General features: G+C 40.3%; 1 protein-coding gene across 1 annotated transcript in view; it reads right to left on the reverse strand.

Moving 5' to 3' along the window:
- SCHIP1 (schwannomin interacting protein 1) overlaps positions 1 to 13,389 on the reverse strand; it is a 146,358-nt gene extending 132,969 nt beyond the window's left edge. The window contains exon 1 of the mRNA XM_036997894.2: positions 13,317 to 13,389. The gene's annotated coding sequence lies outside the window, so the exon portion shown is untranslated. The remainder of the gene's footprint in view (positions 1 to 13,316) is intronic.
- Positions 13,390 to 22,309: the final 8,920 nt, after the last annotated feature.

The raw sequence follows: 22,309 nt of genomic DNA on the forward strand, positions 1-22,309 counted from the left end.
TGCTTGTGGAATTCAGTGTATGGGAGTCCCTCCGTGTTGGTGTGATTTCTAGTTGTCTTTCCTTCTAATGGGCCTGGCCGAGGGTTCGGAACATTTATGATTATGTCTGAGCACCTTGCCCCTGATTTATGAGGTCCAGCTAAGGCTGATTAAGATGGCAGTACCTACATTTGATGAGGATGAGTCCTAAGCAAGTGTCTGTGAAATCATGTTTTATGTGCTCATCCCTCCTCACCCCCGAATATATATATACAAGACTGTCAAAAGACATTTTTCTTAGTATCACCTAAAAAGAGTGTGTGGCATAGTCTGGGAAGCACTCATCTGGATGAAACACTAAATAGGATGGCTCTGCAGAGACAGGGACAGTTGAGTTACAGCTTGAGCCAGATGGGTCAGCGGATTAAGGAGGGCAGTTAAGCGGCAAAGCCTGGCTAGGCTGCCCAGGACTGAGCACATTGTCAGGACCTCTGGAGAAGGCCCTTGGGTAGGGAGGTGGGGGTAAGGAAGTAGCAGCATTCATTTATCCATTAGTAATTCATTCATTCAAATACTACTTTGTGCCAAGCACTGGGTTGGATTCTCGAGTGAAAGAGTTGAAAGAGGTCAAAGAGCTCACAGTGTAGAAAGGAAATAAAGAATATCAGTGACTACAGTTGAGTTTCAAAGCAGCAGCGTGGGCACAAAGAGTGCTAAGAGAAAAGGTGTTGGAGGGGGCATTTAACTCAACATGCACAGTTCAGGGAATCCTTCCAGCAGTGATGCTTGGAGGACTGAGTCTTGAGGTACAAAAAGAATGTGCTGAAGTCCCCCCCAGGCAGAGTGACAAGACATTCTCATCTAGGGGAACATTATGGCAAGAAGTTTGGAGGCACAAGAAAGCATGGCCTGTTACTCATAGGTGAAGGAAATTTGGTATAGCTGGAAAAGAATGAATATTAGAGGATGGTAGGGGAAGAGGCTGGAAATGGTTGGAAAACAAGAGCTTGATTTTGTGAACTTGATTTTGAACCTGAAATTGATAGAGAGGCCTGAAGAATTTTAAACCAGAAATGGCTGGATTACTTAAGTGTCTTATGTGTTGACTGCTGTTAAGAAAAAATAAATTCTGTACCAGAACCTAACCTGAGGACCGTAGCCACAGTGCTAGACAGTCAGCATATAGAGATTGCATCATTTCAAACATGATTTGAAGTGTAATCAAGACATCGTGGGCTACTAAAACGAGGCAAAAGTATGGACAGTGAGCATTGCAGAGGTGAGGCGCTGTGCAAGGTGCTCGCCCCGACAGTGACCCCTCCTGGGTATGGACAAAAGTTTGGAAAGAAAGAAAGAGGAGGAGCAAGTATTACTTCTCAATAGGAAGGGCAGAACCACCTATAAATGACAGTGACAAGAACAGTTGGAGAATGATCAATTCCCTTTTTCCAAGTCCTAAGATAATTCATAGGATCAACTTTATACCCATATATCTACTTTTTGTCTTTTTAAAAAATAACTTTTTATTATGGCAACACTTCAAACATTTCCATAATTGTATAATGAACGCCCATGTACCCATCACCCAACTCTGGCAACCCTCAACCCATGGGCATCTTATTTCATCTGCAACCCCTCTCATCCCCTCACCCTCCACTCCATTATCCTGAAGTAAGTCCAAAACATTATCTCATTTTAAGACAATGTCTTTATTCTTAACCCATAGCTGAGTCCGAATCATAGCTTATGGTGAACTTTGACTTTGGCTAACTAGAAAAACACTGAAAATTAACCAATATAGAAGCAAAGACTACTCTAATACAGAGAAGTTAAGAATCAGACAATATGAACATGATTTTTAGTTTATTGGTGAAAGGAGTAAAATAGAACATAAATAATGTTAATCTGATAAGCAAGGTTACTAGCAAATTCCTATGACATGAATTAAAGTAATGAGGTTAAACATATGAGCAGAAAACCAAAAGAAATTTAATCTAAAAATGTGTGAACGAAAGCATCAAAGAAATAAGCTATGAAATAGGTATTAGACCAGAAAGAAAAACCTGAAAGCAGAAAGATACTGGGGCTGAGGGTGGAATGGGGAAGCAAATTAAGTGTAAATCAGAATATATTGTACCCCTTTTAAACAAGATCCCAATTAATTCCCTCACTCAGTAATTACTGAGCACCTGCCATCAGGAGGGTACTCAGTTCATGTCCATGTTGACGTCCCTGGAATGTCATGTGCCTTTAGTAAACCAACTTTGCTACTTAAAGGGAAGGCAACAAGTCTTGGGGCAAGCAGCTGCATCTACCTGATTCTGCCTGAACCTCATCCAGATTCTTTATGAAACACCTGGCTTCTTGAGAACTGGAAGGGGTTCAAAGAAGTGAAACAGAAAATAATTAGAGGAAGAGATTGATTTTAACAGAAAGATCAAAGGAACCAAATACAGGAAACTTGGCTAAGCAAGAGCTCAGGAGAAAATGAGCTATTGGAGGCATGCAAAGAGTGAAGCAAAGTAAGAAATACTGAGCTGGTGCACAGAGCATAATGCAGAACCCTAGGATGGATGGCACCACAGAAAGGCAGGCCAAGGTGCCCACCTGGCATTGTACAGCAGCTCCACTGAATACATTCTGATCTTAAACGGGCCTCTCTTCAATGGCTACCTTGTATTAAGCACCAGCTTCCAGAGAGTAGGCATTATTTTTAACTTTTCAACTTTGTAAAAGGAAGTGTTCTAAACCAGCCCTGCCCTGGCAAGCAGGGAAGGGGGTAGGGGAAATGTGTTTTCTCTCGAGTGTAGTTGATAGATAAGTCCTAGTGCTCCTCACTCCCACAAAGTTTTTCCAGGCAGCAAAAATTTTGCCAGTGAAGGCAGAGAGATAGAGGAGGGGGTGTGTGATATGTGTACTGGTTCTGTGGTTCATGGTTTAAAGTTTCACTTAAGGTATTATTGGCCTTCTTTTGGCAACTTATTTAGTTCTTGATGAATTTCTTTCAGACACTGGGCCATTATTTTTTGGAGGAAGTTAAATTTATCTTTTTACTTTAAAATACTTCATACATACCAAGCAGGGTATAAAAGCATAATGTGCAGTTGAAAGAACAACGATAAAATGAACACCAACATTCCCCACCTCTCCATTTTAAGTCGGGTTATTCAGGTATTTTTAAAACCTTCTGGATGTTCCACCCTGATTACATTTCTGTCTTTGCCTTTGCTTGCTACCCCTCAACACCCATCTAAAATTTAGCTTAACACCTTGCTTTTACTTACAGTTTGACTGTAACGTATTTTTGAGAGTTCGGCTAAGCTACGCCATGGTATTGCTGCCTCAACGTCCATTTTGTTTGGCCAAGTGGCCTGTGGGGCCCTAAACTGATATTTACCCCCTCATGCAAGCACCCCATAGAGAATAGCCTGCAGTTAGGAGCAATTGTAAGCTCCTCATATGATTTCCCCAACAGCCTTCTCGCTAAAAGTCTCTGCCACCTCCAGGACCTTCCCCTTGTGTGCCCCTGGGATAAGACCCCTGTGGAGCTTACCAAAACTCTGCCCTTTTTGGTCTGAATAAAGTTTATCATTGTCATTCCACCTATAGCTGGGTCATGGTCTCATGGTGGTCTCTTCCCCCACTCCCTGGACAGCACTACTAAAGGCCAAAGGAACTTGCTTCTTTACACAGTGGACAGGAAAAGCAAAAATAATTGAGTTCATGACACTTGCTACTCAAGTTAAGAACAGGGCTTAGAAAAAAGGGTGGATGAACCATATATAGCACATGACCGTGATGAAGTTGGAGATGTCTGTTACTCTTGCTTTGTGGACAACATCTTGGAAGAAACTCTTATGCACATCCCCTGGGAACACCACTAGTGACCCCACACTTTTGGGGGCATTTCTTCCTGCCCCAGCTCTGAGGTAGCTCAGGGGCAGCATCCTCTCAGAGATGGCCCGACATAAAGCAGAGGTGTAATCTACTCTTTCCCTTTCCCTTTTGACCCCTTTCCTGAGGCTGGGATCACTCATGCACAGTCCTCCTTGATAAGGCTAAAATCAAACAATTGGCCACTGCCCAGAAGTTTTAATGCTGCACCCTTTCTCGGTTGCCCCAAATCCAAACTTCTGGAACTGGACCAGGCCTCGGTTTGTCATTTTCTGGGCCACCTCTGCTGTGACTCCTAGGTCCCCCCCTTCTCCCCAGTGACACACCAGCACAGCCTTCCAGTTTGGTGACTTGGCTAGACAGGCCAGTTTTATTCCATATGGCCTTCCCTATATTCTTTAGCAATTCTAATTATGAGGCCATGGTGGCTACACATTTCAAATAAAATAAGTGAAAGGATAGACGCTTATAAAGACAAGATACAGGCAGTTTTAAACTTTCTGATTTGGGTTTTTTCCTGGGAATAGCTTAAAGAGGAATGAAGTCATGGAGTAAGTGATCTGGAAATTTCTACTCAGTAATTTTAAAAAAAGGTAAAATTGATATAATATCATATAAGTTTCAGGTGCACAAATTATAATTCAACATCTGTATACCCTACAAGAGGATCACCACTGACAGTCTAGTTACCATCCATCACCATACAACTGGCCCCCTTCACCCATCCACTCAGCAATGTTATACTAGCTCTTTATACAGATACAAGACACTCCATAAAGGGTAGGTAAATGCTAGTATTTCTAGAATACTGCAAAACTGGTATATCTCAGTGGAGACATAGGGTATTAGAAAGTGTGATATCTGAAAATTATTGCTCTAATATCTAAATTCCCTTTTTTCTTTAATTTTAGGAAGTCTCAGATCTTAGGGGCAGAATATATGGCTTTTAGCAAAAGCTAGCTCTTGAGTTTTGAACTGCTTGGGCTCATTCTTCTCTCTTTTCTATCCTCTCTATCTATTCATTGAATAACAAACATTTATTGAACATCCAGTAAGCGTCAGGAATCACTCTAACCACCGGAGATTCAAATAAAAAGCTATGGCATTCGTATCTCCCTTCAGGGAGCTTATTAAGCGCGGGTAGAGGGAAAGAGATGCGGAGAGAGAAAATGGGCTGTATTCTGGGTGTGTTGTTGAGAGTCGTTCAGGAGCCAGTGGAGACAGCATCAACAAAGTTATTAATTCAGAGTGGGAGAGAGAAATAAGAGTTGGGTGAGGTAGGCAATTAGGATTTTGAGATCTGGTTTTCACTTTAGGGCAGCAGTGAAGATCTTGAGCTGAATTATGAAGTACAGCTTCTAAGTACATCTGAAAGAACTTCTAATCAGCTCTGTTTCTGAAACCCAATAGGGTGACCTTGTCCAAATTCATATGGCTAGTTGGTGGTGGGGACAGGATTTGTTAATATAAATCGTTTGCTCTTTCCTTCCTAATACCTTAGTCTGGTGCCCCCTTTTGTGGTAGGCAGTGAGGCGGTCTGCCTCTTGCAGGACCACACCTGTGCCCAGAGATGAAGCAGAACTTCATCTTCCTTGGTTTTTACAGTTAAGGGAGATCACTTGCTTTTTTTAACTCCTGGAAGTTTGGCTTATGTTGACTGGGTGATGGGTTTAAAGATTTGATTTGTTTTGGTGGGGGAGGAGGGGTTGGGGATAGTGGGAGGTGAGGGATGGTCCTAACCACTTTCTGCTTCTCTTACTCAGTTTCATCCAGAAATTGGAAGGCAGGATGTGGGTGGGTGAGTGCCTGGCTCCAACAGCTCCAGTCAGAGGCTGTGGTGTGCTGTTCCACCAGCCCTGCATCCAGTCCTCAGGACCCCCTTGGTGACTACCCACTCTGCTCTGAGAACACAGGTTTCTGGTGGGAAGACCCACCTCCTGACTTCCACACTCCATGGAGCTGCTCACCAGGGTGGGTATGGCTTGACGCCTGCTGCCTTTTCTCTTCTTCTCCTGCCACCCTATTCAGCTCAGCCTAAAGTCTGGGTGTTCCTGCCCCCAAGGGCGTGAGAAGTGGGTTCTTTTGCAGGTGACCTCTGAGGGCAGTCTCGGGGCCCTTGCAGTTGGGGTACTGTATGAAGAACGGCTATGAGGAGAGGGAAGGAGACAGCAGTGAGGGGGACTCTCCAACATTCTGGAAGCTGAATTGCCTTTGTGGGGAAGAAGCTGATGCACCTGAAAACTATTTGCAAGGCTTTAATACTCAAGTAAAATTAGTGCTGAAATTCCTTCAATCTTTTCAAGTGATTTTGATGTTCATTTAATGTTCCTCTTTCAGCAGAATAAATGCAGACTTGGTCCCTGTTACTCATGTGATTAGGCACTGGTTTTGTAAAATGATATATATAGGCTAATTCCTATTGACCCTTCAGAGAAAGAAATCACATATTGTGATTCAAGAAGCACATGTAATTTTCTCTCTTTTTAAAAGCCCAAATCAAATAGACTGCTTTCCTGAGCTACGAACAACTTGAAATGCACATGGATCTGCAAGGTTAAGAGCAAGAGGATAAGGACTTGCATTTGAAAGAGCAAGGTCTTCTAATTTGGTGCCATAAAGATTCCCTTAAATGAATATAGAGGAAACCAGCTGGTTCTGAAACTGAAAAGTCTCTCAAGGAAGAAAGAAAGATAACATAGAAGTGTCATGGGAAACAGCATTTTTCTAGCAGTCTTGAAGGTAAAAATACTTCTCAAAACCTTCACTATTTCTTCCCCTGCCCAGGCCATCATCATCTCTACTCTGGACTACTGAAACAGCTGCCTACTGAATTACCCCGCTTTCCCCTTTGGCCCCTTAGAACTCCCTCTCCACACAGTAGCCAAAGTGATCTTTTAAAGATCATCTTTTAAAGCTTACAATTCTTGAATAGCTTCCAACTCTACTGAGGATAAAATCTTACTCTGGACTTAGAGGCTGTTGGGATTTCTTAATAGAGACAGTATCTGCAGGACAGTACATGCAGGACAAGTCTGGTGTGTCTGTCCAGAGGAGAGCAAGATGTTTAGCATCTTGGGCCGCTGCTCACTGAAAGTCAATAGTGCTCTGTCCTCAACTCCAGCATTTTGCCTCCAAATTACCACCTACCCATCTTCAAACACTCTTCAGGGCAGGAGAGGAGGATCACACTGCCCAAACCTGATAACCCTTACTAGCCTATTTGATCTGACCCCTGCTTACCTGCAACCTCAGGATCTTTGCACGGATTGTTTCCTCTACTTGGACTGGTCTAGTCCCAGACTACCCATGTTTGGTGTCTTTTCCACATTCAAGTCTTAGACTAAATGTCACTTCCTCGGAAAAGCCTTCCTTGACCACCTTGTACATGCACACACATGGTCCCTTTCTCTCACTACACACACTTATCACTATACACAATTTTCTTCTTTGTCTCCTTGCTTATTAACTGTCCTCTCTTTCAGAATGTACGTTCTATGACAGAAGTCTTATTTTCCTTGCTGCTATATCCCCAGCACCTGGGGAATAAATGTTTATAAATAATCTTGATTGAATAAAATACATGCCGTAAATTTATATCATTTAATCACATACATAATAAATGTTAGGAAGAAGCAGAGAAGCATTATCAAACTCACTTTTCAGATGAAGCACTGAGACACTAGAAATAATAAATCCCATATTGAATATTAATGGAAAAACAAACAAAACTAGAAATGTCATTACCTCCTTATTAAGTCACAGTGGATTATTTCAGTATAAGGCAATCCATTAGATAGGCCACACTGAAAGACATGTAATATATAAAGACTATAATTAATATAATTCTCTTATTCCCACCACATTAAGACCAAATGTCCATGGTGCTTACTCCTATCAATATACCAGTTGCAGTTCATTTTACTTTTCATGTTATGATACCCTTTCAAATCAAGGCTCAAAAATTTACAGTCACCCTTCAGAGAAGGGGAAGGAAAAGGAAATTTGTTTTGTTGTTTCCTATAGAACAAATGTAAAAATCTAACTCTCGTCTGATTCTAGTAGCTAACAAAATTGCTCCACAAACAAGGCATAGTGTGGAGATGGCAAATACATGGCACCACATGTCTGTTCTCCACTCCTGCACCCTCCGTGGGCACAGCTCACCAATTCCAGAAGTCCCCCCTGTTGAGCTCCCCATTCCACTTGGGCCTCCTCTACCCAGTGCTCTAGGCAGCTGCCATCAATCAGTCAGAGTTGACATACAAATTAAACATCTATTTGCCAGCCCTGGAATAGTGGAGAGAGAAAATCTTTCCAGATAAATCTAAGTTTGAATACCATATCTTCTCTTTGTCACTTGTGAGTTCTTGGTTACCTACCCTTTGTCTGTTTGTTTCATGATACCAAACACGTGGGGTTACTGGGGAACTGACAAATGATGTATGTAAAGTGTTTAGCACAGCTCTTGTTACAGTTAGAATTCAATAAATAGTAACATATAACTGTGGTTAGGAGAGGGTTCTATTTCACCCCCAAGAATAGAAAGCATATTATTTTGGAAGGTGGGAGAAGGTTTAGATCATCTGAAACACTAGAGTGAGGTTTAGTGCTGGACTAGAGGAGTGGCTCCCAAAGGCTGGTTCCCAGGCCATCTGTGACTTGACACAAATTGCAGATATTCCTGCCCAGACCGACAGATGGGCAACTCTGGTGATGGGTGCCAGCATTCTGTGTGCTGACAAAGCTTCCAGGTGATTCTGGTGTGCACCCCTTCTAGTCTGGGAACACGGCAATAGAGAATGCAAAGGGAGAGGGAGAACAGAAGTGATGAAGTTGGGAGAAGAATATCTGCTCCCCTGGTGATTAATCAGAGAGGAGACAAGTGTTGATTCTTAACACCAGCCTCCTGACAGAGGTGGTGTTAATCCACAACTAGAAGATGGGCCACGGGGGTGACCTACCCTTACTTTAGTTTCAAAGTCAGCTCTCACTTCCCAGCTGCCCTGTGTTGTGATTTGTACTTCCAATGGAATCTTCCTGCTGCTGACACTCATCACCACCTTTCTTAGCTGGTGGAAAGAATGTTTTCAGTTTAAGAGTGTGACACACACAGCCCTGTTTCAAGTTACACAAACCTGCTCTTAAAAGGGCCTGAAGTGAACAACGAAAACTCTGAAAGTAACACTAACCATGTTCTTAAACACAGCTGTGTGAACTGTTAGGAGATTTTACAGTAAAGTAACAACTGTTCATTACTGAAACACCCATAAGAGATGCCTTATAATAACAAGAAAAGTTTCTTCAAAAACACTTTTTAATCTCAACCTTCATTGGGATTCTTCGATGGCTTATTACTGTTCTTCAAGCATACATGTCTTGCCAATGGATTTCAGCTCCTGGCAAGTTTGCTATGGATTCAGTGCGACCAAAGGAATTGACAGCAAAATGTTCTTTGGGGTGAAAGGGTTTATTACTAGGCTTGTTCTCCGGCAGTAGGTAGAGCACTAACGTCTCTGCCTCCGCCCAGAGCACTGGGCCGAGCTCTCTATATAACACAATAATAGCTTATTACCTAAAGGTGTGGAAGCGGTAGCCTAGCAACAGACCAGTTACATCATCAGGTGGTTTAAGTTCAGTGAGGATCCTGGCCATAGGAACCCCAACTTCTCCACAATATGGGATATTTTTATACCAAGAAAACAACCAACTATTCTTCATTTCTTTGAAAACAAAATAAGTGGAAGTGGGTTTGCTTTAAAAACTTCTGGGCTATTTGGAGCCAAGATGGCAGCGTGAGTAGGACAGTGGGAATCTCCTCCCAAAAACATACATATTTTTGAAAATACAACAAATACAACTAATCCTAAAAGAGAGACCAGAAGACACAGGACAACAGCCAGACTACATCCACACGTGTGAGAGCCCAGCGCCTGGTGAAAGGGGTGTGACTTTGAGTGACTGCAATTTCCTTTTGCATGGTTATTAAGAAATGTGTTCAACAAATATTTATTACATACTACATGACAAATGCTATAAAAATGCTGAGTATAAAAGATTAATTTCACATACTTCTTGAAACTATCAGTAGAGAGAGACTTTTAAGGTTTCTACCAAGCTATCCGTCCTTGCAAGAGAAACTTGCACTGGTAATTCTCCTGAATCTTCTTTATTTTAGTCATTTTGGAGACCCCAGACTCTGAAGAGTTTGTGTGTGGCTTGCAAATCAATATTAGAAAACACTTGATTCTAATGGTAAGAAAGCCACTGTGATCAGTAATCAAAACAGGAATTTGCTCTATTTGAAGTTCATTTTATTGAACAGTTCATTAAAAACTTTAAAAAACCACACTATGTTAAAGGAATAAAGGTATAACTGCCATCTGAAAAGAATGTAAAGTTATGAAATATAAGCAGAAATAAAAAAAACTATGGATCAGTTGATTTCAGGAATCAGATACCTTGAACATCAAACTTTATTAATCATTGAAAATTCCACACTAGAATAGGTGGGATAAATTCTAACTTGGATTCTGTAATAGAGCTAACTAGTGAATTTGGGAAATAGTTCTAAGATGTTACCCACAGTACAGTATAGAGAGTCAAAGATGAAAAATATTGAGCAGAAGAGACAGGAAAGATGCATTGAGAAGCCTACATATCTAATGCTTAATAGAAGTTGCAGAACCAGAGAATGGAGGAGTGGTAGGAGGCTGCATTTAAAAAATTGGTAAGAATATTCCAGAATAGTAATTAAAAAGCTAATTCTTAGATAAAAACTTTATTTCAAGAATAAAGCAGTTAATATAAATTACAATAAAAGTAAACCCACCGCTGGTAACATAGTGCAAATGTATAATATCAAGAATAAAAAGGAAATTATAGAAGCCAGCAAAGGAAAGCACATATAGATTGTTAGCAAACTTCTAAGTGACAAAAAGGTCAGAAGAAAGCAGAATGGTATCTTTCACGTGGTGCATAAAAGTAATTCAATCTAGAATTTTATATTCATATTATTCTTTAAGATTTGGAGCAAAATCTCATGTAAGGACTAATAAATGATGTACTGATATTCACTAATAGAACTCTTAAAGGATGTTTTTGGGAAGACATAACCGTGATTGCAGATTTTTTTTTTAACATTTAGCTTTCTGAGTAGATACTACATTCAGATGGTAACAAATTCTCAATGTATCTGAGCTAAAGCATCTGTTCATTTAAAAAAAATTAAAAAAAATAAAAAACTTCTGAACAATGAGCCTGGTTAGTAATTAGGGATGGGTTTCCTAGGGAGTTGGGTATCCTTTTTGAAAGAGGGTGAGGATTTGGGGTGAACTCCCTATAGTTCTAAAGTTGTGCTACAGAGCTGGTTTCTGTTATCAAAACTCACTTCCTCCCTCAAGAACAATATAAAAGAAAAAAATTGAAAAATAACAAGTGTGGAGGCTCTTCTGGGTTCTAGGTTCCTCTTACCATGATGACATCGTTTATTATTTCACCTTTACAAATGAGGACACTGGCTGTGTAACTTACTTAAAGTTATGGAATAAATGAAGGGACTGGAAATTTAACCCACATCTGCTCACTTCCAAGTGCAGTTCATCTTTTCACTTCGTTGTAATTCCCTTCCAATAATGCAATGTTCTAATGCTTAGGAAACTGAGGTACAGATAAATGGATAGCTTTGGTGACATTACACAGTCGCTACGTAACTGACGGTCACTGTGTAAAATGTTCAGGAAGCCACATCTTTTTCCTTTTTAAACGCCCCATTTAGCTTATAAAAGATCACAGTATGTTACTTTTAGAGATTTTCCAGCTTTAAGGAGGTTATTTTGTTTTCCTTGGCAACATTCATATTTGAAAGCAGTATATTTGACACTGCTTTCTGGATTTATCTTGATACAGAATGAAGCAAAGTAATACCCACGCATTCTGCTCTCTTCCAAATCGTGAACGCATAGTTAACTTTTTTGCTGGGAACATTAGTGTTTCTGAGTGGGTGAACCCAAATGGAGTTCTGTGTGATTCTGAGAGTCAAGTACAGATCTTCCTACACAACAAGCAATAATCAACACTTTGCCACTCATCAGAAGTGAGAAGAGGGACCCTTTTATTAGCAAATCCCTGTTGATAAAACAAAAACCTTTTTTCATGAACATTCTGTCTTTCAGAAACAAGTAGATAGAGGACTTGCTAGTTAATAATAAAAAGAATTCTTCAGTGACTACTCAGATGAATGAATATTTTTTAAAGGCATGGAGAATGTAAGGAATTTTAATCCAGCCTCTGTGTTCACTCCCCCACACAACAGCGGTAGGGAACCACTGGACTCTGAATGATGAATGGCCCCAGACTTAACAGGAGGGAAAACAACCCCAAGCCCTATAATTTGGTATCTCTTTTTTAAAATTCCTGGGTGTACTTCGTTTTTGTCTGTAGCTGATAAGTGGGCTTGATTAAAGGGCTCAGGATACATTATAAATGACCATCAAGTGTTTCCCCTCCTGTGCCCTGCCTACTTCTTTTTATCCTATCAATAAAATCCCAACCCCAACTGTATACATCTAACCTTTCACAGACACACACTTCGGCCAGCACATCTTTATCTGTTAAAAATTTCTATTAGTTAATTTCAAATTAATATCTTAAAAGGCTCTGGGCCATAAAGGAAAAGAAATCAGGAAACTGAATTAGCAAATGACAGAGCAGTAATAAGCTTAAATGAGACTTCTTCCAGCCCTCTGCTTGTGGATGACACAGAATTTCCAAGCTTAGAGAATCTCTTTTCCCTGGAGGCGGTGCTGTGGGGATACTAGACATGCGATGCGTCTCCACAACCACAGTCACTCATTTATTTAGTCTACTACTGCAATACTCCAGACATGCACCCTACGCCCACCCCTGTGCTCTGTGCAGTCAAACCCTACCTGTTAAAAAGCAGGGCTTCCAGAAGGGTTAAGGCTGCAGCCTTCCATGCAAACACTGGCGTATACTTTCTCATCTGCAGTCAGCCCTGTAGCTCCTGCTCCTGCAAAGCCTTTTGCACTTGGAGATGCATTATTTCCTCCCTGCTCTGCTTGGTTTAAACTTGCACTTGACCAGGTTTTACAGCTCAGGAGTCTAAACTTACACCCCTGCAGGATCTTACCTAGAATCTATCCCTTTTCCTCAGCCAAATTTGTTTCCCTGCCCTGTCCTGGAATGCCTCAGGGCCCTCTGTAACCTTGATGCCTCCTCCCCACTGGAAGTTAGAAGCATCCTCACTGGCTGCATTACTACACATTTCCCTAGTAACCCTGTCTTTTGCTTCAACCTAAACTTCTGCAAACACCCTTTCTGCTGATTCTGAAATTCTCTAATCCTCTGTGGTAGCATTTCCAACCCGACACACCATGAGAGCCATTGTAGAGGGCAAACTGGGGAGAGAAGGTTTGGGAACTCACCTGCTGAGCTGCAAGGATCAGACACAGGATGGGGCTGCCTGCAAACTTCCCAGGGACTGTCTGCAGCCAAGTCTCTTGGCCTTAAAGGGACAGGGCGCTTTTCACCATATAAGGAAGACAGTTTCACTCCTCTGCTTTGGGACCTGTTTGGGCAAAACAGCTCCTTCTCTTGACGTTGTGGAGGCTTAAGCCTTCTGGGGGAATCTGGAGCCTATCAGTTTTTGAGGCTCTATACACAGTGAGCAGGTTAATAACTGCTAAATAAGGCAGAGGAATGGTGTTTGGAAGACCATTTACAAAGGCCAGAAAACCCTTTATGTGAGGCTTGTCCCTTTCCAGAAGGTGACTGGGAAGACTTCTTCAGTTAGGTGAAAGGGCTCTGCCTGGATTTCAGCTTTGGTTTTCCTGGACACCAATGATCCTGCCCATCTCAAAGATGACAGGCAGTTTGACCCCCTTACTCCTGACACTGAGACAAGGGCGAGAAGACTGAAGATGCGTGAAGTCTGGGGTGTGAGATTTTGTTTAAGACACGTTGGCAGCGCACCCTGAAAACAAGCGAAGCAGGGATGGTCATGTTGTTCCAGCTGGCAGAGTTATGTCTCGTCCCTTCCCTTCCCCATCAGATCTGTGCACACAGTTCTCCAACAAGGCATTCCCACTCCCGAGCACTCCTCTTGCTAACAGCTGAAGTTTGAGGACTGTTTTTGTCTCCCAACCCGCAGGGCTGAGAATGTGTCTTAGTAAGAGCAAACATTTTCTGCTGACGATATTCAAGTACAAGTCTGGCCTGTTGGTTTGGAATGGATTAAAAGCAGTTACAAAATGTTAGATTCTAAGAAACCAGTAGAGCTTAATTTAGTTATTACTTGGGTGGTCATCCACTTTTTTCTTTATTGCCAACTGGATATTGTCTCTTTTTTGCCTAGCTGATTGTATGCCTAATACTTTGTACCATAGATTTGGGACATTTTAAGAATGTAATTTGATACCTAATTATATAGTCTCATAGTAGCTTCATATCTCACCTTCTTACACATCTTTATGAAGCTATTCTTCTAAATTAATTACCGTAACATTTTAAAGTATTTTAATAAGAAAAATAACAGGCAGGTTAAGGGCTGGTTCTCCAATTTCTAAAAGGACTGAAGAGAAACTAACTAGAACCTAAGTTTTGGGTGAATTAAGGTCAAGTATCAGACAAGAGGCTGCAAAATATTTACCTAGTTCCTAGAGCACTGGGCATACATGGGCTTTGGCCATGAGCAAAAGCAGATTCTAATCGCTAGAACCGGGGAGGAGAAACGCTATGGAGAGGAATTACCTCATCTACCCTTTCTGCTCCCCACTTCCTAGAAGTTCAGGTATGAGCTCTAAAGCCCTTCAGTTATATTTTATGATTTCTATAAGAAGACATACAGTTTAGGAAAAAGAGAACTGGACTCAGAAATAGAGGACCCAAATCTGATCTGACGGCTCATTAGTTGTGTTATCTTAATGAAGCCACTAAATCTCTTTGAGACTCTTTGGAGATAATAATAGGTAACCTACTTTCCTCATATGGCTGTTGTGATAATTGAATAATATGTGAAAATGCTTGAAAAAATTGTATTTGTACAAATATGCATGGTGAGTGCATGCACACACACAGTTGTCTCTGTCTACACATACGCTGCCTATACACTGTGTGTGTATGTATATATATATATATATATAAAACATGTCTCAAGTGTTTATATATCAAACAGTTGTTGGAAATATTAATTGGAAGCCTAACCCCCTGATTTGACCTTGGCCAGATGTAAATTAAATTATACATCAATGCGGATTTGATGAGATTCCTTGAGAAGGAAATGTTTTGTACTTTGAAAAGTGCTGAATATTACTCTTCTCCACTGGATAAGAAATAAAAGGTTAGAGAATATTTACTTTCTGGTGAAAACATGAGCACAGTAAACAAGGAACATTGTTGAAAGACAAGCTAGAGGAACAAAGATTCTATCCAAATTTAAATATTTGCCTACAGGGTTTTGGAATATGATAAATTATAGCTCTTTTCTTTTAATGTTTACAAAGAAGAGGAAGACACTTTCTAAGATATTCAAATATTAGTAATAAATATGACCATTAACTACAAAGTTGAGATTACCACAGAGCTTGTAAAATATGCCTGACAGAGGAAATTGTATTTGTTCACTTGGCTATGAAATATGTTATATGAAATTATATTTGTTCCCAGGCTGACTATGAACTCTCTGCTTTGGATAGTAAGCCCAATGCTCAGTCAATAGACTCATCAGCCCAATTAAAGCCCCATGACATATATTGGATAGGTTCTTGTATGAGTTCAGATGCTTTAGGCACTTGGTTCTAGCTTTCTCTTGGGAGACCACCTGAAACAAAGGGTGCTTCTAGAAAATTCAACTTTGAACACGGTGAAGTCTGATTCATTTCACAGTGTTATATCTGAGGATCTGAGGAGTAGCAGTGGGAAGTGAGACAAGAAAAATGAACTTTAAGAGCTCAGGTGATTGTTGCATAAAAATACAGTATAGTGGATAAAACAGATTATTGCTTTGCATGCATTCTACATGCACTGTCCACCTTCCCAGGCTCCCAGAAGCTGGGCAGCTAAAAATGACAACTCCAATCTGGATATCCAGAAGTGACTTGGCCTTATCTTTGACCAGTCAGATGCATCCAAGTGAGGTTTAACAGGTCCCAGCTGCCCCTGGTGGCAGGCACAGTCAAGGACACTTTGGACTTTTCCTTGAGAGTCATTCCTGTCACCAACTCTGTGGGGATCAACAGGTGAGGTCAGGAGCATCTTTTAGGTGTTGTTATTTCTGTTGCTGGTGCGGACCTACCAGGGGCAGTACAGCTCTGGAGGCAACGGTAATAGCATCAGTAGCTATCCCAATATCCAGATTGTTCCTAGAGCAAACAGTTCAGGGGAAACTCCCTGATTTCCCATTTTCCTGACTGAGGCAGTTGGCAGCTTCCTTGGGGGCGTGTTCTCCATTGTTCTTCTGGCGCTCAGCCTCAACACCCTGTAAGCATCTAGTTCCCTGTTTGAAGCCCTTTGTCCTTCATGCTTAAAATAGTGACAGTGGTTTCTATTTTCTGTCACAGAACTCTGAATAATACACAGGAAAAATAAGAGATGTGGTAACATCCAGCCCTAATTCCTATTATGGTAACAATAAGGCTGTTAATGAGCAGTAGGCTCAAGGTTGCATAGATCCTTCCATACCTTAGTGTACCCCTCGACCGGAGGCCATTTGTAAAAATGCCATTTTCTCTATATATGTAGTATGTGTATTTGTTTTTAACAGACATCCCACTTTTCTTAATGATTTTTCATTCCTGGTGTCAGTAAGGATTTGAGTTTGTCAACCCTTTTATATCTACCTAATCTTGCTTGAAAAACAGTTGTTGACTTCTTAAAGAATGTGATTCTCCCACTTTGAATATATTTTAAAATGCCTCCTAGTCAAAAGCAGAAAGCTGTATACCTAAACTGTATTATTTAGGTCCCTGGTAGAATTGTTTTTACTGAAATATGAAACTAGTTATTTTATTAACCAGAAGTTTGTCATTGAGTAAATTGTGATGTCACTTCTATGATGACACAGTAAAGAGGTTTCTTTCAAGTCAAGTTTTATCTTACAATTGTGTAATAGATCATGCTTTGATTTTGTGTTACTTGTTAGCAAGGTAGGGCCAAAGGCCACCTGAGTGGTTGACTTCTCAAGTGTACGTGACTTCATGCTTGTACGTGTCTACTAAGCCTACTCCTGTGTCTCATTGCTACCAATGTGGTTTTCTCTTCACTCAGATTTCTTCACTTACTAAAAAATTGCTATTATACTATGTTTGAAACCCATTTAAAATCCTTCTTGCAAGATGATGGAGAGTACATATTTTAAAAAATCACCTTCATTTTCCCTACTCTATTCCTTCTGTTGTGTCTGCTAGATTCCTGTCCCTTGCTTCTCTCTGCCTTCATGTTCTCAGGCATGTATTTCTGCCAATGTCTTAAAGGACCAAGGCTATTCATGGGTGTGCTTGGGGTTTTGCAATCTAACAAACATTCCAAAGATAAGGTCAAGTCAAAGAATGAGGAACTTTTAGTAACAATCAATTTGTTCAGTGATTATTAGTGAGTAAGAAATCAAGAAGATACAGATTTCTGTGTAAACCAAATGGAAGACTCACTCTTTTTGGAAAGCAAATAATTACACTTCTTTTGATGATGTAAGGCCAGAAAATACCTAGCATCTGATCTTAAACTAACCCATTTCTTCTTTATTAAACATTTTATTTTGAGGTAATTATAATTCATATACAGGTGTAAGAATAATGCTAGCTATCTTGTGTTTCTTTAAACCTGTTACCCCCCAATGGTAATATATTGTAAAACTATAGTCCAATACCACTTCTGGGATATTTACATCAATACAATTAAGATACAGAACATTTCTATCATCACAAGGATCCCTTGTGTTGCTCTTTAATAGCCACATTCTCTTCCCTCCCAATCCCATCCCTGAAAAACACTAATCTTTTCTCCATTTCTATACTGCTTTCATTTTAAGAATAGACAGTCTCTTTTGCTGGCATAAATATTCACCACAGGTAGCTACACTACAGTTACCACCACCATCCTCCCACGCTGATCCATTGTCTGTCCTTCTCTAATGTACTCTGTGCCTGAGAAGGCAGACGGGTGAGAACTATGTCACCCAGGCTCTCTAGTTCTCTAGCTCCCAGTGGGGTCAGTCATTGGAAGCACTGGCAGACGATGAAGGGAATGAGGGAAGAGAGGTGTAGGAATATTTATCCCCTTGTATACCCCCCACCCATGTCTCATGGTGCAAGGAAGAGGAGGAGGGAAAAGAGAAGGAAAAACAGAAGAAGAAAAAGAAGGAGAAGGAGAAGAAGGGGACAAGGCATTATTACCACCAGTACCAGAGAACAAAGTGCCCAGATGAGGAAATGGAGGGAGACCTTGGCCAGTTGAGTTGCCTGCCTTCAAGGTGTGAAACTATCTTGGACAAGAATTAATCACTAATGACCATGATGGACTGAAGATTAGAAAGGGTGAAGGAATCCAATGATAGTTGATATTAAATTCTTTGATTAAGTACAGTTCTTTGATCTTGCAAAACAAAATCTTTTGATCTAGGTAAGAGCAAGATTTCATCAGATTCAAAGAAAAATGAAGAATCCTCGGCTTTCTTTCATAACAAGTTTGTGGATCATGGTTCAAACTCCCTACTATTAATGGTTTGGTGCTCCCAGCCTTAATTCTGGGATACTCAGCATTCCAGGATCTACTATCGTGCAGTTTAAAAGGCTTATGTGCTGCCTTCAGTGAATAAATTGTCATTGTCATGTCATGTCTATTTACAGATTATAGCCAAAGTTTAATAAATACCGTGTATTAGGTTTGGATTAAGCATTTTATACTCATTATTTCATTTATCTTGGCCAACAGGTATTTTCCTAATTTGACAGATAAGAACCTTTGGTTCAGAAAGAGTAAATAACTTGCCCAAGTATACACAGCTCATTAGTGGAAGATACGGAATTCAAGTCCATCTTTTAATAATTATGCCATATTGCCTCTCAATGAGGTATACTGTTTTCCACTTGGAAATGGAAAGAAAGGATTGCTCCTTCCATTGACCTTGATTGCTTTTCCCTTCCCTTTCCTCTTGGATATCTCCTACACAGAGATGTCTTGATCTCTGATCACAAGTCATTCTCAGGGAGCCGTCCTTACCTTCCTGCCCTTGTGTACCTCTCATGAAAGCTATCATAGTATTGTGGATTTCTCATCCATAACTCTTGGCACCACTGAAATTTATATTTATTTTTGTGATTATTTGACCAGTGTCTATCCTCTGTATTCTAGACTACAAGCTGTGTGAAAGAAGCCATTCTGCTCCATTACGTCTACAGCACTTAAAACACAATGCCTGACAGTGAGTGAGCAATAAATATTGATTAATTATTAAAATCTTTATTTCATCAAATTATAGATTCTCAGAGTCAGCAATCACCCCAAGTACTAACCATGCCACTCATCCATCAGAAGTCATGTGGCATCACTCTAACCAACTGGTCAACCACCTGTTCTTGAATCATCTTAGGACCATTCTGACTGCTATTGACAGCCATTGTTCAGAGGAGCATACTAATGAGCTCCCTCACACAAAAAATCCTTTCTTCCAAGTCTTCTCTTCTTCTGCACATGTCTATCCAGTGCCTTAGATTATCCTCATATATGGACTCTGTCCACATTCTTCTGAATGTGTGCTCCTCATGTTTGGTGCTCAGACTCAATATCTGAACTTTAGATATATTCTGGCCAGAACTATTAGACCTTAAACCAGGATTATGCTAACTTAATTTTATTTATGATTGATATAGAGTTTGAAGAAAACATCAACTTCCACTTAAAATATGTATAATGGAGGTAATTATTTAATCACTACCCAGTATTTCCCAAGTACCTGTATTGAGCCTCTTTCTTCCATGCCACTCTATTCCCCTTGCCTCACTAGAAGCCAAGAATTCTCACACACCCTATTTAAGAGACTGGTTGGAAGCTCATAAACATATAGACAATCAAAAAATGGGGGCTCTTTACATAGTGCAGTATGGATGGAATTTAGAAAAGTCTTGGGATACAAGTGAGTGTTCTCAGGCTGGACAAAAACCAGGAGGCATTGGGACACCTGCTGTGAGAAGGAATAGCACAGTAGGTCTTCTGCCTATGCCTCCTGCAGTGCTTTTTCTGGTGATTAATTACCTCAGTTTCTCCCTGGTACTGAACTCCAACAGTGTTGGGCAGATTTCTGATGTTGCCTATCCTCACCTCCACCAAGCCTCTTCCCTACACAAGTACCCCAGGTCAGGCCCCTTTGTCTCCCATTCCCTGAACCCAAGTGCTGTTCTTTGCATCTGCTGGTCTTCCTCGGTGGCGGCGGCATGCTGGCTGCTTGGCCCTTCATCTAATCTTTGTTCTGTTTCTACATCATGACCTCGGGGCTCCCTCAAAATGTCCCTCTGATTCTAAAAAGCCTGCTTCAGAGTTGCAAAGCTGAACATGTGCCCTTCTTCTCTTTTATTACCAATCTAATCATTCTACTCTCTTTGAGACAAGGAGGTCACATAAAAGAAAGTTAGGAAAATCTTAATTTCCAAAGATATCATCTTGTTATAACTGCATTGCTGCCAAGCCCTATCTGTACTTGTGCCACTGATTCTTTTGGCCTCAAGAACAGGATCCGAACACTTTTTAATGGAGGTCTTTTTGGAGTTGAAGAAAGAATTATTTTATATAAAAAAAAATTCCCATTTGAATTTCTAACAGAATTACCTAATACAAAAAAAACCCTTTTCATTAAAAAATCTTCATTCATTCAATAAATATTTATTGAGTTACCATGAAGTGCTAGGAAATCTGCTTTTCTACATCACTATTTAAAGAAGTGGAGCCTGGAAATCATAGGAATCAACATAATGTTTGGTAATAAACACAACAGTCCCTGTTTTAACAAGCTGGCATTCTAGTGGGATTTTGGTATGGATATAGTCATTCATTCAGGTTTTCACTGGACCTGTTTTCTGAAGCTCAGTTCAAACCTTGGCATGTAACACAGGAAAGACATGGCATCTGCATTCTCTGCAGATGGTTAGGCTGATGCAACAGTAATTGCTTTAAAGCATATTTAAATTACTTGATGCAGACAAAAAAGGCTTTGGGAGAGGTAGTCATGGAAGACTTTCCAGAGGAGCCGAGGCTTGGGATTTACTTGTGGGGATGAGAGGAAGCTTAATAAATGGGGAAATGTGTGATAGGTACTCTAGAACACACAAGGCAGGCAAGAACAGTAAGAGCATGCTTGGAGAAGACAGATTTTTACATGTATTTAGGCCAAGTAGAATGGCTTTTGTCCAAACATAGTTCAAAACACAAGAAAAAAACTTAAGCTCTATGAATTACTGTATTCCTTCTTTCTTAAGAGTAAAAGCTTGACTATGTAAGTGGTTGTCACTCAAACATTTGCTGGAATGGATGAACATTATCACATTATGCTAAGAGACACGGGTGCCTCAGAAATGTTTCAGGGCCCCGGAAAGCAGAGAAGTGTTGGGGGTTGGCTCCAGAAGGGAGATTGCTTGGGGATCCAATTTTTGTAAAATATTGTGTTTGGTCTGCTGTGGGACCTCTAGTTCAGTCATGCAAGTTTTTCATGACATAATTTAGCCATATCTCTGTGGTAGGTCAGCTGCAAATCTTGGGTGAAATCTATCCCAGACTATTGGCAAACATCACTTACTGTCAAGCTTTAATGCAACTTTTCCTCTATGAGGTGTTCTTAGGTTACTAAGAGAGAAATGATTTTGGAAAGAGAATATTTATAGAAGAAAACTTGAAAAACAATTTCCTTCAATGCAAATGGGTAATAGAATAAGGGTTTTTATTCATTCAACCTATAAGCATTATGGAACTCTCCTTGATACTGCAGCTCAAGTACTTGATTTATTCAATGCTTTATGGCTGACCCTCTTTCTCTGCTCCAGGCCTACATTGGATTCTAATCACTGGCTGAATTAAGAACAGAATTATGAATTCAGCTCAAATTCCAAAAAAATAGCCTCCTTCTTTACATCTCAATACTCAGAGAATGGCAAACAGAGAGAATAAATGCATATACTCTGTCAATTACATTGACAATTTTTTAAGGAAGAATTGCCATTTCTGTAAATGGAAATGCAAGACAAATTTTATCATTGACTGTTTTTAACTGATCAGCCCACTTGTTTCAAAAGGTCATCACAAACTCTTGCTATGCTTTGGTTTTGAAAATAATCCTTTCATTGAACTGGAAAATATATTCTTAAAGTTTTGCACTGTAGAAACCATGTTTCATAAAGTTTGTGTAGGTGAACCTTGGAAAATTAAGTACAGAAATGCA

The sequence above is a fragment of the Manis javanica genome, chromosome 3 (genome assembly GCF_040802235.1).
Source record: "Manis javanica isolate MJ-LG chromosome 3, MJ_LKY, whole genome shotgun sequence".
Taxonomy (NCBI): Eukaryota; Metazoa; Chordata; class Mammalia; order Pholidota; family Manidae; genus Manis; species Manis javanica.